This window comes from Thermobia domestica, chromosome 1 (assembly GCF_964235325.1).
Source record: "Thermobia domestica chromosome 1, izTheDome1.hap1.1, whole genome shotgun sequence".
NCBI lineage: Eukaryota > Metazoa > Arthropoda > Insecta > Zygentoma > Lepismatidae > Thermobia > Thermobia domestica.
In genome coordinates, this window is record NC_137454.1 from 138,116,093 (window position 1) to 138,134,089 (window position 17,997).

A 17,997-nucleotide genomic window follows, 5' to 3' on the forward strand; every position below is an offset into this window, starting at 1 on the left:
AACTTCGTTACTCTGTTTTCATGAAAGCATGAAGCTCCATAAAGCAAATCATGAATATGTTCAAAACAATATATGTTTAAATATGGGCAAAACTGAATTCAAAGCATTTAATGGATGGTAAGAAAGTTTCCACAGAAGATAGTTTTTAGCGAATTCTGTGGTGAATCGTGTGATGTAACTAGTGAAACATTTGATGAATTGGTTGCTAAACTACTTTCCATAATCGAAGGATACGAAATTGAATTTTTTTTTTTTTTTTTTTTTTTTTATGAAATGTCCACCTCCATTAAGCGGAAACCTGACTTTGACTGAAATTTTTGCGAGTCCGATTCCGCTAAAGACAGGTTTCACTGTATTACAAAAGAAAGTCTGACTTGTGCATGTCTAATTACACTGTACAACACAAAATTTGTCCTTTGCTTAAAAAGATGTTTTCCTATTATTATTTTTTTTATTTTTTTGAAATAAAACAAATCTGCAACTAGTCTCTTCGTATTACTACAGTTTTTCTCGAAAAACACTGTCTGTATATATTACGTGTATTACGTAAGAAACAATCGTGAATCCATTTGAAGGTTTCTCTCCAGCGCTCGATAAGAGTGATATTGTTATCAGTTTAGCATTGTTATAGTATACTGAATCATGTAGTGATAAATCTGTTGAAATAAGAATCACTGTGCTGACATCACTGACGAACAAGCGCTGCCATCTGTTTTGTGTTATATAGCATGAGGGCTGTGCTTCACAATTGTAGATGTTTGTAAAGTTTAAGCGTTTGTGTTGGGTTTCTGCCAGTGAAGTGTGTATGAAAAGACTGTGATCAGTGTATAGGAGTGTCCCATCAGTGTAAGAATAACCTTGATTCATATTGTTATATATGCAGTGAACTGCACGCTTAAGAGTCAAAGAAGTAGCCTTGCCCCAGTTAAAAAAAAAAAAAAAATATTTTGGACGCCGAGCAGGGGATCAAGATAAGCGATGGGCAGCACATGTCTGCTGTATTTCTTGTCCCAGGAACTTACAAAACTGGATGCAAGGAAAACGAAGTGGGCAAAAATTTGCCATATCAATGGTTTAGAGGAAGTCCAGAGAACAGCAGACGACGTATGTCATTCAACATGTGACCCGAAGAGGACTATGTCATCACGATCAACATGGATTCATGAGGATAGGATATAGAGAACATCGCAGCACCTTCGACGATATCAGTCGGCACTTGACTGGTCAAACTTACATCCCTTCTTCAGTTGCATCGGGCTGGAAAAATTCCTACTTCTCAGCCCCCCTGTTCATACTATATAGGCTCGGATATCCTATACTGTGTACCCATTCTCCAACTGCTATGGCCAGAAATAATCCCAAGCACCTATTTTTATAGCACATTATTGATCTTCGGGCTGCCTTCGTTAAAGTATTATACTGTTTTGTATCATACTGGAATTTTATAATAAAACGGTTGTGGGAGAAAGTCCAAATCTCGTAAGCATGTTTCTCTTCCAGATACAAATTTCACAGAATGTATCAACAAGAAGGGCAACTATTTGGTCAGTACCTGAAAGCCTTGAAGAAGCAAGCAGTGTTTCGTAATTATGGCACATCTACTGATGAGATGGCACGTGATCAAATTGTTTTGGGTATTCAAAGCGACACAGCACGTAGGAATATGCTGACCATGAAAGATCTAACCTTACAATCAGCTACAAGCATAACAAATGCTATAGAACAAATCGATCTTAACATGGAAATGATACAGAAGACTCTAACTGAACACATAGACAACGGTTACGTCAACAAGGTACATTATACAACAGGTACAAAGTTAAAGTCAAGTCATGCTCTGAGATCACGAAAATTAAAAACTGGAAAAATTATGATCTGGAACACGAGAACAAATGTCCAGTTAAAGGTAAAACGTTTAACCGATGTCACCAGTTTAATCATTTTGCAACAATGCGCACTGCTAAACTGAAAATACAGTCTATTGCAGTTCATTATTCTACTACATGTTCAATGAATGAGGAAGACACATGAAGTGAACCTTCAAGTCATGGATGAAGCTGATTTGATTCAGTTTGCCGACTGGTTGCAGGAAAACTTAATTCTACTTAATTCAATGGTGAACTAGAAGACGATTTTCTAGTGGAATAATTTCAGGATTTATATGTCTCGGAGCGCTTGCCGGGATCAGTCGAAGTGGAGGAAGACACAGATGTAAAGTACGCATTGAATATGTAAAAGTTCATACTGGATGTCCAGAACAGCAGAGGCTGGAGACAAGTTTGCACGTCTACAGACATGACCTTATAGTAAGAATAAAGCCGGAAATGAGGCTCTAGAGTTGCTACAGGCTACACTGGTAGCTGCGTTACTAATATGAGCAGGACTGAACCGCAAAGGCTAGTATGCAAATTGGACCCTAAGCGGAGTGAGTGTGCTGCTAAGAGGAGGGTTCCAAGACTGAAAACGGCTAGGCAGCCAGCTACATCCAAGGGGAGGAGTAGCAAAGCTGCTAAGATGATAGGAGTATTAACGCACGCCGAGCAATAGGGTCATCGACGTTGCGTTGCTGTATGTACAAAGGGATTACGGACATTAGGTTATGCCGTAATCGCCTTACAGGTAGGCCCTAACTGTGGCTGTACTGTTCGCGTAATAAGGCACTGTTGTGTCGTATAGTGAAATCAGGATTACGTGTTATGAAGGAACGGTTTAGCTGAATTCTAGGTATTCAGTTTGTTGATTCGTTTAAGGGAGGTGGTTGATTAGGGTTAGAAATGTTGTTAGGTAGAGCACTAGCCGGTCGAAGCAGTTTATAATCTGTGACGGATGTTTATTGGTATCATAAGCGAATAACTAGTGACAGTTTGCGGAACGAGTGATTTAGATTAAATTATGTTAGTGTTTGTTGATTTCAACGTAGTTTATATAAAGCACTACTTAACATCATGATGTGTTGTTGTTTATGTACAGTTTGAGTTTTCTACATCCAATATAAGAAATCACAATAAATGTTCTAGCTACTGAAGGTAGAGGTTTGCACGGGCTCGGCCCTACAAAGCATATATCACTTCGGGCCTGGGCCGTGAATTTTTAAATATACCGCCATATTTCTCGGGCTTTTCGGGCCTAACTTTGTAAATATACTGTACAACGATATATACTGCACCGTTCTTTCAGGTAAACTTTTAAAGCACAACTGAAAAATTAAACCTCTATTGTGTAAACAAGAATACAATTTTGAATTGATTATTAAGTTTCAGTAATTCGGGCTTATTTGATTAACACACGAGCTCGGGCCTAAATGCTAGAACATATTTCGGAATCGGATCGGACCTCACGTTGAAATTCACGGGCCGGGCCGGACCAGAGTTAAAAATTCCGGCCCGTGCAGACCTCTAACTTAAGGACAGCAACCAGTTGCATTCTAGTTGTTAACTGTACTTTGATTATGTTATTATGAACATATCTAAGATTTATGTTTTATTATTAGCATACAATTGATTAAAAATATTTATTTAATGACACTTGCAGTTCCGTACGATTTCCGTTAGTAAGCGAGTTCTGTAATTGGTAGGCTGCAATAGTTGGCGGCCCTCAAATTATATAGGTATATTCTAATTAACAATGTTTATCTGAAAGATTGCCATGATTGTTCTATATAGTGTGGTTATGCTTCATGTTTATTTTAATTGGGGTACATTGCGAGAGGATTTGTGTTTTAAACATAACTAATTTATATATATATATATATATTAAACTAGGAAATTTTAGGCGTGAATAAAAGATACAAGTCTTAAATGTGTGATTGATTTTAATGTTTTAGATTAGTTATGTAGTGTTTGTGAATTGGTTTATGTGTAGAGACATTTTTGGCAGTTGATAGAACGAGATTATATATTTAAAGTGACGTAGAATTACGCCATAACCCAGAAAATTGGGTTTATGTACAAGTTGGAATTTGGTTTAGATGGAGAAATTTGGTAACATAAGATTTACATAATGAGAAAGTTCATTATGTAAGTTAAACTGCTTCTAGCATATAAAACGAATTTGCAGACAAATTACATAATAATTTTTAGCATTTTATTATAGAATTTTGATTTAAATTTATGCAAAGGATTTCTTCCCTTGTTTTGTTTATTTTTAAAAATTAAATTTGAAACTAAAGTATATCGTAACACAAATAAAAAGTTTATAACTGGCCGGTTACAATAGGGTCAGTCAGGGTAATTATGAGGCATTGCCTATGGAGGATAATTATGAGACACCCCTCACTGATTTTCATCCAGTGTAAGTAAATACAAATTAAGAGCACAGGTATTTAGTAACACCCTTCACAATGCTCTGTCTAAATTTTTAGATATCAGTTTACGAAGTTTGGATGTACCAATTGCTTTAACAAACTCATTCAAAAAAATTTGAAATCCTATCATTAACTTTTATATCTACTCGTGCAGTAATATTACTGTTGTAATACCTATGGGTTTGGTAGAAGCCTGGTAGGTCAGCAGTTAAAAGTTGAGTTGAACTTGTCCCTTGAACTTTCGTTTCAGAGTTACAAATTTTTTTGCTGTTGAATCTCATTTTTCTTATATGGAAGGTAATTACGAGACGCATACTAGATTAATGTAACTGAGAAATAACTGGAATCTGTCTCTGTATCCTAGCATGTTAAGTTTAAAAAACACTGTATTCTGTAGCCTATAATCTAGACAGTCCTATAATCTTGTTTCTTAGTAACTTTCAAAATTGTAGACCTACATTATTTTGTTAAAAATAGCCTAGGCTGCACATCAATATACTAAAACATAAAGAAATAGAAGTAGCCTAAGTTGTTTTTTAGTGAACGACCTAGATCTTGGTCTACATTTGTTCCTTAAGCCTGTCATAAACCTGAGCACAAGAAAGGCGACAAAACTGACTGTAATAATTATAAAGGCATTTCCCTTCTGTCAACATCCATAAAAGCCTTTCAAATATTCTATTAGCAAGATTGACCCCATACGCAGATGAAATTATTGGAGATTATTAGTGCGGATTTAGACGAAATCGATCAACTATCGATCAAATATTTACCATTCGCCAAATACTCGAAAAGAAGTGGGAATACAATACCCCGGTACATCAACTATTTATTGATTTTAGAAAGCCTTACGAATCGGTTACGAGAGAAACATTATACGTTCTTACAGAACTTGGAATACCGAGAAAGCTAATTAGATTAATAACGATATGTTTAAATGAATCCCAAACTAAAATCCGGGTAGGATTTTTGTCCACGAGCTTTCACGTCGAAAATGGCCTGAAACAAGGAGATGCGTTGTCGCCATTATTATTCAACTTTGTCCTGGAATACGCTATAAGGAAAATCAAAGATAGCAACCACGGCCTAGAGTTGAATAGTATCCACCAGGTTATGGCATATGCTGATGATGTAAATTTAATAGGGGTGACAGGGGAACAATAGAAAGAAATGCAGAGATCTTATTAAACGCTTGCAGGGACATGGGTTTAGAAGTAAATGCAGAGAAAAAAAAATACATGGAAGTGCGCCGGGACCGTAATACAGCAAATTATGGATGCGTTAAAATATTAAATAATACTTTTGATAAAGTGGATACTTTCAAATATCTAGGATCAATATTAACAGACGAAAATCATATTCACGAAGATTTTAAATGTCGACTAAAAGCAGGGAATTCGTGTTATTATTCAGTTAAAAATCTCTTGTCGCGAATTCTGTCGAAGAATTTGAAGCTTAAAATATATAAAACGATAATCATGCCTGTTGTTCTGAATGGTTGCGAAACATGGTCGCTTACTCTGAGGGAAGAACATAGACTGAAAGTATTTGAGAACAAGATCCTGAGATGAATATTCGGACACAAGAGGGACGGAAGACCAATCGGAAAACGACCATTAGGAAGACCTAGGCGCAGATGGGAGGACAATATTAAGATGGATCTCGCAGAGATAGGAATACAAAGTGGAAACTGGATCCAGTTGGCTAAGGATAGAAGTCAGTGGAGAGCTTTTGTGAACGCGGCATTGAACATAAGGGTTCCATAAGCCATAGAGTTAGTTAGTCATAAACCTGAAACTATAGACATATTATAGTAAACTGACAAAAAATGTTAAAATAACATCAGTAGCTATTACCACTTTCTTACTTCTTTTCTTATAGCTCAGCCAAATATTTGGATATTTTTATGTAATAAACACAAAATAACGAAGAATACTTTCCCTCACAATTGGACTCCTTCACGCCTTAACATCACATAAGCTGGGGACAACAGGTGTCTCACAATTACTCTTTTGGAGGGAAATTATTAGACAGCACAAATTTGACATTTACTCATCAAGTTATGAGATGATAGGAAATTTCCTGGCAGCAAATTGTTACTCTATTGGCACCATAAATTGCTGCTAACTGCTTTCAAAACTAATGCAAGCTAAGTAACGTGGGAAAGTTGTGAAATCTGTCTCATAATTACCCTCACTGACCCCAATATTGTTTTCTATATAGTTTTTTTTATATATATATATATATAATAATAAACTGTGCGAAGCGAAGTTTTGACTCGATTTCCATTCTCTACGTAATTTCTCAAAAGAACATAGCCCTTACTCACTTCATTTAATCCTATGTTCGCTCTCTTAACTACTGCTAACTCAAAAACAGATAATCAAAGGAGTATGTTTAGTACAAGGGGTCCAGAAACACGTAAAAAACACAAAATTTACAGGAGAAACGGATGATGCAAATACTCAGACGTAACAAAATTTAACCTAACCTACGCTAACCTGAACTAATCTAAACTAACTTAATATTAGTAGAAATAAGCGAAATTCTATTTTTTATTTTTTTTTTTTTTTTTGGGAAAATTATGAGGGAACCCTACACTAATATAACATGAACTAACCTAACCTAACCTACCCTAAACTAACCGAATGTGAACAGAAATTACCAAAATTCTAACATTTTTTTAGAGAAAAGAGCTGGACCCCTTCTACTAAACATAGGCCCAATCAAATATAGGCCTAGATCCATTTTACTTTGAATATATACTTCCTACATTCGTTGCTATTTATCTCATGTTCGGAGTCTTAAAATGTCAATTAATGAGTTCAATTTTGACGCATACTACGATTTTGATATATTAACTTCTATTTTGATGTATTCGTTATATTAGTAGTATTTTATCGAATCTTCTATTTATTGCACATCTACTACTGAGATTTGTAACATCCAATCTGACATCAGTCGAACTCATTATTATTATAATTCCTCACGAATGTATTGACTCATCATTTATCACACAGTTATCCTGAATACTATCACACCGAACAAGTTTCAGAAGTTGCTGTAATACATTAAACACCTATTGACAAGACATTCCCGTTTTACTAATCACTTGCGGCACAATCTGTCACAGTATCATGCTCATATAACACTTTCTCTCGTAAGTTTTCATATTCTATCGGAATTTCAGCAACATGTTAGATAACCCGAGCAAGTAGCTCCCTCCTTTACTATACATATGCAAATTAACTTGTGTAAGTATTCCAGTTTCACAGAGGCCTAGCTTCTAGCTGATTTTCAAGTCATTTCTATGTTATTCTGTATAAGTATTTAAAAAACGTCAATTTCTACCCGATTTATTGACTTTACAATAATTACCAGCTTTCACGGCGACTAAAAGCTTGCATAAATAATCCGTTATCTACAGAAAAAAAATAGATAAACGCTGCACTATCAACGAGATCATCGTTCCTTACCCACCGCCATAAAATCACTTCACCATCTCTTGAGAAAATATATTGTAATTTATATACACAAACACGACCTCTTACTTTTATGTTTCGGCACAAACTAAACTTATAAATAACATATTCTTAAAATAAAAACAATACAAATAACACATACAAAATTAATGGTAACTTGGTCACGCGAGCAGCACCGGAAACGGAATAGTGAACAAACGAAGTCTACACTGCGTGTCAAAGTCAGAAATAATTCGTTAATTCCTTTCGGAACACAAAGGTGTAAAACATAATTTTATTCAATAAGTGGGGTTCCTTCTGTATTATTCCATGCAAAAACTGTGAACCATAGCGCAACGTAAAGTAAAGGCTGCAATAAATTATTATATCTTCTATGCAACTATCCCATACTAAATCCCAAATTTTATGTGGCGTTGATGTTAAATGTTACAGAATGAGCCGCCATAAGCAAAATTTGCAGAGCGATAAGCAATTTAATGCAAAGCAATCTCGATTACTGAAAATGAAACCAAAGTTCAGCGGAAAAAAAATTAAACGACGCTTTGCTATTACAGACTTAGGGCCAATCCTACCATCTTCTGATATCTGTCTGATATAAATATCCTCCTGACATCTTTCCGATAAGCGTTCTACATTGTCCTGATAACAATCAGGTGGCTGATAAACCCTATCAGCTGGTTGGTACTTTGACAGGAAGTTCAATTGCCTGTTAACAGCTATCAGCTACTTGTTAGTTGTCGCGTAATGAATCATGGACGAAATCGAAGAATTGTTGATGCTGTCAGAGGACGATGAAGAGATTGTTCAATATATATCGAGGCCTAGAAGACCATTTTAGCTCGAATATATGCCAATTTATAACGATAAATAGTACCCGTTGGCTACAAGTGCCCGCACATAAGCGCCATGTAATTTGTGTAGTTAGAAGATGAAGAACAATTTACATATTTTTAGAGGTGAAATATCAAATAAATGAATTAATTAAAAGCTCAGATTGTGTTATTACGCGTAGTATTATAAAACGGAGTGTAATATATAACGAAATTAACGTTATAAATTTTAGTAATGCTTCTTAGGTTGTAAGGACGAACAGCAATATTTCTTTGTATATAGTACCAATGCATATGTAAGTGTAGCCTAAAAAGTGTTTATTACTTAAGTTTATGTTTGCCTTTACGATAGTGTACCCCTAGACAATAACGTGCATAACAAAAAATACCGGTACTCATTTCTGTTTCCCATGTTTTCAATAGGATAATTTAAACAAGCATACTGAAAACGCACTTGACGTTTCAATTGTTTTCAGTATCAGCAACAGAAAACCAACCAATCAAATGGTCCGTTATAACTTTGCTTCGGGTTAACTATCTGACAGAATATATATCAGGCACAGTATATAGTAGAACGAACCACGGGTTAAAGTAACTGACAACTTCCTGATATCTAATTCTGACTGATAGTAATCAGAAAGAATATCAGGATATTGTAGGACTGGCCCTTAGATGCAATAGTGGTCTACGCAGTGTTGGGTAGGTTACTTGTAAAAATGTAACGCGTTACAAGTTACTTTACTTTCTGTTAAAATGTAACGCGTTACTTGCCCCCAAAAAGTAACTGTTACTTTACTTCGAAAGTAACGCGTTACTTTTAGGTCCGAAACTTTAAAAGTGTGAAAAAATTATGACTTCAATTTTCCGTACTACTATTACTACCGCTATTATTATTATTATTATTATTGCACGTTCTGAATCGCTTTATGTAAATGCAAGGACAAATTTTTACTTGATATATGAACATTTTCATATAATGTAACATTGATAAAATGCCATACTGCGTTACTCGTAGGGATGGAGACGAGCGAGTTCGAGCGAGTTTTCTTTGACACTTGGTTCGACTAGAAACAAACATCTTTGAGCTCGACTCGAAAAATTTCCTTCAACTCGACTCGAATTGGAGTCGAGTTCGAGTCGACTCTAGCCAAATCCGCTGTGTAGTTTCGGGTACATTCTTCAAGTATATTACATAGATAGTATAATTATTATCAATGACACTACTACTACTACTACTTTTATTATTATTATTATTATTATTATTATTATTATTATTATTATTATTATTATTATTATTATTATTATTATTATTATTATTATTATTATTATTATTATTATTATAACAACACTGTATATAAAAAGAAAGATAGGCGGTTTGTATTTGAATACTAAAAAACCTCGGTAGTCGTGAAGTCTAGGAGTCAAGAACATTGTTCAAGAGCTTCTGAATTTGGGTTGAGGGTCTAGGTTGAGTATTCGGGCTCGAGCCAAACACTGCTAAAAGTTAGAGGGCACTGGCCAAATATCTTCAAAACTGCTTGGCCCGGGTTTAGAATTGTCAACGACTCGAGCAGCTCGGCTCACAGCTCATTCACTATCGACCCGAACTGTGAAGTGAGCCGAGCCAACAGCTCACCCAACCGACTCGGCTAGCGCCCTCAGCTCAGTTGAGCCGAACCGAGCAAATGGCTCATCCCTACCAAGCCATCTCGAGCCGGTGGTTCACCCCAAGTGAGCCAGCTCGAGCCATCTTCTCAGTTGAGCCGAGTCGAGCTGAGCTTGTTATAAAAATATCTTGTGGTCTCGCTATCAAGACGAAACGAGATGCGAGCCGTTCTCACTCTCGTGAGCAACACTAAAAGTATTCCATATTACTGTTTAGCTTACATTTCTCATGGCTTTCGTTTTCCAGTGTAATCAGGCCATGATTTCAAGACGACTTAAAACGAACGAGCCATTTATCAAACTCGACTGGACTCGAAACTTGACGCGAAAAACTGAATCGGCTCGGAACTCGACTCGAGGGTATTACCCTGGACTTGACTCGAAACTCGACTTGAATTCGAGTCGAGTCGAGTTTTAGCTTGACTCGTGCTCATCCCTATACGTTAGAAAAAATGGTTGCTTATTATTATTCTGTTAAACTAATTATATAATAATAACAATGTTGTTATGTAAAATTAAAAATAAAGAATATAGAGAAACATTACACTACTCTACGAGGTATAATCAACGGGACTCTAGGATAAGCAAACTGATCTGAAAGAACTCCAATATTACATACCATCAGCAAACTATTTTCTAGTAATAAAGTAGGCTTACTCATCAGAACACAGTTTATTCATATTAACACCTTACTGTAAATCGTTAATTATGGCACCCTAGTTGTTGATAAATATTTTCCGTCGGGGCACTTCAAACACTTTACTTTTAAATTCTGTCCACCATCATCTTCAGCTCTTAAGAAAAAAGTATTCTTTCAAATGTTCGAACAGTAAAATATTGTCCTTCTCCATCTTTATAAAAACAACACCAATCAAAGTAAAATAGACTACCGGTATCATTGCACTCCTAGTTCACTCACTGAATGTATTGATTTGGAGCTGTCAAAATCTACGACAAAATCTTCCAGGTACTTCCAATCAATACACGTGATTTCCCTAAGGCTGTCCTCATCTTCAAAAAACAGCAAGTGGTACTACCAACTTATCTGTTTCTCTGTGTGTCTGTTACTGTCGGTCACTGACATGCGTAGTTCATGCTCGATTCTTTTATTCTGAGATATTCACTTACAGGAAAGAAACATTTCTTTCCGAAAAAATATATACATATATTGTAGTTACTCATCCGAAATGTAACGCGAAAAAAGTAACACAAACTAGGTACGTTACTTAAAAATTTGTAACGCGTTACCGTTACAGTTACTTTGGAATAAATGTAACGCGTTACTAGGAAACGTTACTTAAAAAGTTATGCGTTACAAGTAACGCGTTACTTGCGTTACGTTACTTCCCAACACTGGGTCTACGGCCGTATTCATAAATGTATTTTAATATTTAAAAAAATCCAAAGATCTGTCTTGAGCAGTAAATTGCTGTTTCATAATCCTACTCATTTTGACATGTAGATTTTAGATAAGTAGGTCTGGATGAAAATGAAACTTTCCGCCTTATGCAGAGTAGTTTTAAAGTATGATTAATATCATACTAAAAAGCCTGACTACTGCAGGAAACATATGATAGTCGAACTCTTTAGTATGACACTAAACACGTTTTTAGAAGGACTCTGCATAATACACTTTGATTTTACTCATAAACATTTCTCAAGACAAGCTTTCGATCTCACTAATTCATACGGACAGGAATAGCAGTCTTCATGAAGATGCGTTCTCACTAAATTATCAAAACGTGTTTTTGAATAAGAGTTGTCTCTAAACAAATTTTAGGAAAGATTAAATTTTACCCAAGACATATTTTACTTAAAGTACATCTATGAATATAGCCCTAATCAAAGGATTAACGACCAACATATCTAGCGTGCATAATTCACAACGGTTTGTGCCATTCGATGTGTTCACATTCCTTCTTCATTTCTTTGCATTGCGTTGATGTACGTAGGATTTCGAGAAGACAATTATGAAATAAGCTATACATCCGCAGCACAATTAAAAGGCAAATTCCAAAATAACTCTCAATTTGTAGTAGCCTAAATATGCAGTGCAACATAGACAATGGCGGAACAATGGTCCTTGGCGCCCCTAGGCAAAATCCCTAGTGCCCCCCCTCACCCGTCGAATAGGCCCCATGCATGACCATCTATAACTTATAAGTATGCACAGACACGGCCATAAACCGAAAATTATCCCTGGAAGGGTATTGACTGTTTTTCTTTTCATATAGTGGTATGTTTTTTAAAAGTAAACTGAACAGAGTGCCCTGTTCATTAAAAATATATTCATGTAAAATTTGGACTTTTTTGCACTGGTCTTGTAAAATAAACAATAATGTATCAACCAGTATAAGCAAAAGGATTTCAAATGAATACATATAGTATGTTACGATTTTACATAATTATAAAATAAAAATATACCCTGTGCAACCGCTTATAAGCATTTTTTTCCTATTTTCAGTTTTTTTTTTTATCGACAAATTGTATACAAAACCAGAAGTGTTTCTTTCTCACTTTTGCTTCTACAAATTCTTTTATCAGATCAGAGATGCCCAATTCATAAGCTCTTTTTCGCTCAATACTCAGCATAGCCACACATGTTCTATGCTCATTTGGGTGCCCCCTGACGTTGGCGCCCCCGGCAGTTACCCGGTTTGCCCGATCCTTAGTGTTTGTGCTTGGTTCTGTGTAGCCGCGGTACGTGGCAATTGTGCAGTGCCTCATAATCATGGTACTCGTTTTATTCCAGATCTTATAAGGCATAAAGTTTGTCATTATTGTTGAAAGCCTCTTGCGCAGGGGGATTTTATTTAAAGTTAGTAAGTTCAGTATATGTAATATAAGGCCTATACCGTACTAATACAAGAGGATTAATTTCTTAATAATTCAGTGTTATAACCTCGCGATGTTCATTCTTACCATGTTCGGAAATGAAGACCGCGAAAACTTGGGTCTCCATTGATATAATTTGCTTTCTTTAAAAAAATTGGGAGCCTCCCTAATATATTGAAAACCCTTGCGCCCGTAGGCAATGCCTAACCTGCCCACCCTATTGCTACGCCATTCAGCATAGAAGACGAATGTTTCGTTGTACTAGCTGCCAAATATCAGCTCTGTAAAATAATTTTCAAAAGAAAATGGACAACTTTAAACTTGCATTTCTGATTTTAATTATAGTTGGTTAGAGCACTATTGCACTCATGTAAAATACTTATTGCATTATTTACGTTAATTGTGATCCGCAAAAATGTTATAAGCAGTTGTAACTGCAATGGCCACTATCGGATAGAAAAGAGCGTATACACCAATTTCCTTGAACGCAACATTGGTGTATTCGTTTGCTAAATTGTGCATAGCAGTTCAACTGCTTTCTACATTCTTTGCAGTGTATTGTGGTTCTAAAAAAATATCTAAGAATGACGTGTAATGTGGCCCCAAATCTTTATGATAAATTTTGATTGACTATAGGCCTCATTCCGTAGTGATAAGAGTCAACGGAACGCAAAATCTGCTATTTAAATTATAATAATAGATACAAAGGCTCCGATCCTGGTGGGCCGCTCCCACCAATGTTCCTGTGGGCTCCATGTATTTTATGAATATACAATATTTGACATAATTTGAATTCAATTTGTCTTAAAATCCTCATATATGTCTTCTTAGACCCTTGTTTGCAACTAAACACACATCTAAATGGGACCCGCAAAGCTAAGCCAATTATACCTCGTCATACTTTTCCATCAAATATTGTATCAAGCTTTTCTTTGATGGTAATTTGGTCAAAGAATTTGGCTAAAACTTTCGCATCCATTATAAACGATCAAATATAAAGATGAAAATACTTGCTCATTTGTTTATATTTCTTGATTCAATTGTTAGGTTACTTAAACGTATCTGTGTAGTTTTATGGTAGCACCTGCTGGTGTAACCATAATGAATAAGGTTGTAGATATGAATGGAACGACTATTCACACTTACTTCTGTCTCATTTCCCTCCTTTGTTGCTATTCCCAAATAAACCTTATTTTCATGCTTCCTTTCTTGTTCAGTAAATACGTATGTATATTCTATTTATTTGTCCGATGCTTAACTTTCGTCTAATTCAGTTAATTTTCGAGTAACTTTGGGCACTGATTAAGAATAAATAGTCCGGCATAAAAATGTTAGGCTATTGTTTAGCTTTAAGCGGCCAGGTTTTTAATCGACTTTTTGCGATATTCAATTCACATTCGGTTAGGTTAGGTGAATAGCATTTAATTCAGACAGTATTTCCGAGCGAACGTTAGGGAGTGAAGGCGGGTTAGAGTCTCGCAGAGCACGTTGTTTTCTGTCTTCTTTAGTTTTGGCCCCCCTTACTAAACAGTTACCAAATGTTAAGTTTTACAGTTAAAATGAGAGAGTACATATTAAAGAAGGTCTGTAGGATATTAAATTCCGGAGGAATTTTTCAGTGTAGGAAACTACTAATTAATATTTAGAAATGCGAAAATATTACGTTCTCTAACCTATGTGATTTCATGAAACATCAAGTGTTTTTCGCACTATCCTCATTTTCGCTCTCACCTTCAGTCACTGATGGCTCTGCCTCTTGCGAACCCAACCCTGTGCTGACTGGTGGGCCCCATGCTGTGCTCCTGCTGTAAATCGGTTAAATATCATCCTCGCTTTAATGGCCACCTATCGTAAGTTGCTTTTCCTGCAGTCTATTTTTAAATGGTATTCGTCCGATGCGTGTGAATCTGCACTCATGAATGCAACTCCAACCCTGAGAAACAATTTTTAAGACATTATTAATTAATTTTGTGAAGAAATAACTACATATAATAAGATAGCACATGATCATTCCAGACATATCATATGCAGGCATATTGTCAATCTTTACGCAATAATCTGAGCATGCGCCAAAGTAATAACATCCCAGAACGTCTTAAGAAATCGTTTAAATCGAAAAAAGTAAAAGAATTTTTGTTTAAAAAACACGGAATATACTCAGTCTACGCCAATTTTGGGATGTCACCTGTGATACTTAGAACTAATATTCTTTAATTTTATAGTTATACAAAACAGATTACTGCTAGTATGCATCAAAATGTCAACTGCTTTCCGTGTCCATATTTTGCTCGATATTAGTGCCACCGCATAGCGATTTTCGTTTGTTTTCTTTGATACAATGTTGGATAGAAATAGAACAACTTATAATTTAGAACAGTTGTATCAAATATTGTAACCAATCCAGAAGTTGCATACAACATTGGTATCATACATGTTCAAATTCCAGTTTGATGAAATATTTGAAACAATATATGATGGAATATTTGTTCGTCTATAACAGGCTTAAAATCAGTGCCCTTGAATGTGTATAGCGGTTATAATTAATTTTTCCCCTTTTTGCTACACTTTACGCTGAGTAATTCTTCAGAATGTTTTTCCGGAATAAAGCCCTAGTTAACGTGGAGGGAATAAACAAAAGAAATGTAAAAAAAAGTGTAGATGCACGTCAAAAACTTGTAATTTTATGGTTTACATTTCTACCAGTGATTTACCTTTCTACCGCTTACAAAATAATTAAAGCACTACACATGATCTTTAGCAAACTTCAAGATACTAATCGCCTTATGCAGAGTCGTTTTGACGTATGATTAGCACCATACTAAAGACCTGACTACTGCAGGAAACATATGTTAATCGCTCTCTTTTGTATGGAACTAATGACGCGTCAGAATGACTCTGCGTAAGGCCTTACATGTTTAATATTTCCTATCCCTGTTAAGGATTTCTACTTGATTAAAACTAAATAATTATGCACTTTTTTTTTTTTTTTTTTTTTTTACGAAATTGTCAAAAATGAGTGCAAAGTGCACTCTCAATGTATAAGATGGAGTTCAATACCTTTTAAGGGCAGAGGAAAAACTAAGGAACATCGTCTTAGTGATCCAAATCGATTTTGATAAAAATTCGCAGGTAGGTACTACACATGAAATAAGCGAATACGTTATTATTATTATTATTATTATTATTATTATTATTATTATTATTATTATTATTATTATTATTATTATTTTCTGCGGAAAAAATGGTTTTAGAGCAAAAGATTTCACCAGGGTTGCCAACCGTCCCGATTCTATCGAGACTGTACCGATTTCTAACTTCCTTGTCCCGCGTTTCGAGCGGACACTTGTCGGGACGCATATTGTCCCGATTTATCGATTTTCAAAGTTAATGAATATTTTACTGGGCCATGTTTACAAAAATAATAACATCCTTTTACACGCATTGTTTTATGTTTAGAATCAATTTAAGAAATTTGTGTTTTAATTTGACTCATGAAAAAATAGTAGCTCGTCTTTAATTTATAGTTATTTCCTAATTGTTTTGAGTTGATAATCCAGCCGATTATGATGATGGCATATTCCATGCAGCGCTAAAATATTGTTTTTGGAACCTCTACATAAAAGCGATTGCTAACGCAGTGGCAGTAACAGTAGCGCTCACTTCAGCGGGTGCCGCCACGCTAAAGCCTGTCTCAGACGGGACTGAAATAAGGCTGCGATTCACGGTCTAAAATTCACGACCTTACTTAACGATCGTGTGAGAAGTAACTTGCCCCTAGTTCAGGTTGAAATTTTCTGCTGTCCTTATTTGGATCCTGACTTGGAAGAAATAGAAGCAGTTTCTATTTTCATCTGGACTTGCATACAACTACCAATCAGAAAAAAAGTAGCGCCTGACGACATTCAACTTTATTTCTCGCTGTAATTTCAAAACAATGCTGCAGAGAAGCACAAATAGTATTAATAGTCATACGAAAAATATGTTTTTTTGTAGCATGATTTATATTATTTAAAAAATGCAAGAATAAAGACCTTAGAGGAGGTATGCAGTGAAGGTATCTGCCCGAACACTACAGCTATGAACAAATGTAATTACATCTTTTAAAAGAATAAAACTAGGCGATTATTGTGCAATTTGTATACCAAAAAAGTAACATTAAAAAAGCGTGCAGGTTTACTTTTGACGCACCACTCGAAATAATTGTTCAAAAATTAAAATTCTTTCACTAATTACCTTATTGTTTTCTAAATGATTTATGCTGGGCGACATGAAAATATCCAGTTGGCATAGTTAAAATTCAAGGGAGTATCATAAGCAATTGTTCAAAAATTATAATTCTTTTCCGATTTGCGTATAAATACAGCGTCCGGATGCATGCATAAAAACTAGCTACAGCCCAAAAAGCACAAAACAACCTGCGCTAGGTCGCCACTAAAAAGCACGAATGCTATCTAACCGACTTATAGCAGAGCAAAGCTGTAGGGCCCGAGTGTTAGCGAGGTGGTGCGTCTGAAGGGAACAGGCGCGTCAGTGAAGGTTGGTATTCGCATAAGCGAGGGTAGTGAAAACGAGTGGCTTTAGACAATGATACGAGTTTCAGTAGCATTTGTCATGGTTTCATACTAGTAGCGTTCCACTTGTAAACAAAATACAACTTCTGTAAACTGTGCAGAAATTCATCGCCGGTGGAATATAGTTTCTACATAGGGATCTTTCATATCAACTCATTTATTTTATCCATCGTAAAGCACTTGTCATAATTTTAGACTAATAATCCTACACGTCTATACATAAAATTCAGATGTGATGTGTCAAAAGTAAACCAGCGCAAAAAAACAGAAACAATGAAAGTTAATTGTCATCAGTGTTATGTGGCATTTGT

The 17,997-nt window shown here is 35.6% G+C and overlaps 1 protein-coding gene across 5 annotated transcripts in view; it reads right to left on the reverse strand.

The window, feature by feature from the left end:
* LOC145689511 (uncharacterized) overlaps positions 1 to 8,025 on the reverse strand; it is a 65,421-nt gene extending 57,396 nt beyond the window's left edge. For 2 of the 5 annotated variants that reach the window (XM_081763699.1, XM_081763685.1), the window contains exon 1: positions 7,928 to 8,025. The gene's annotated coding sequence lies outside the window, so the exon portion shown is untranslated. The other 3 variants (XM_081763690.1, XM_081763694.1, XM_081763693.1) reach the window with 3 other exon arrangements.
* Positions 8,026 to 17,997: the final 9,972 nt, after the last annotated feature.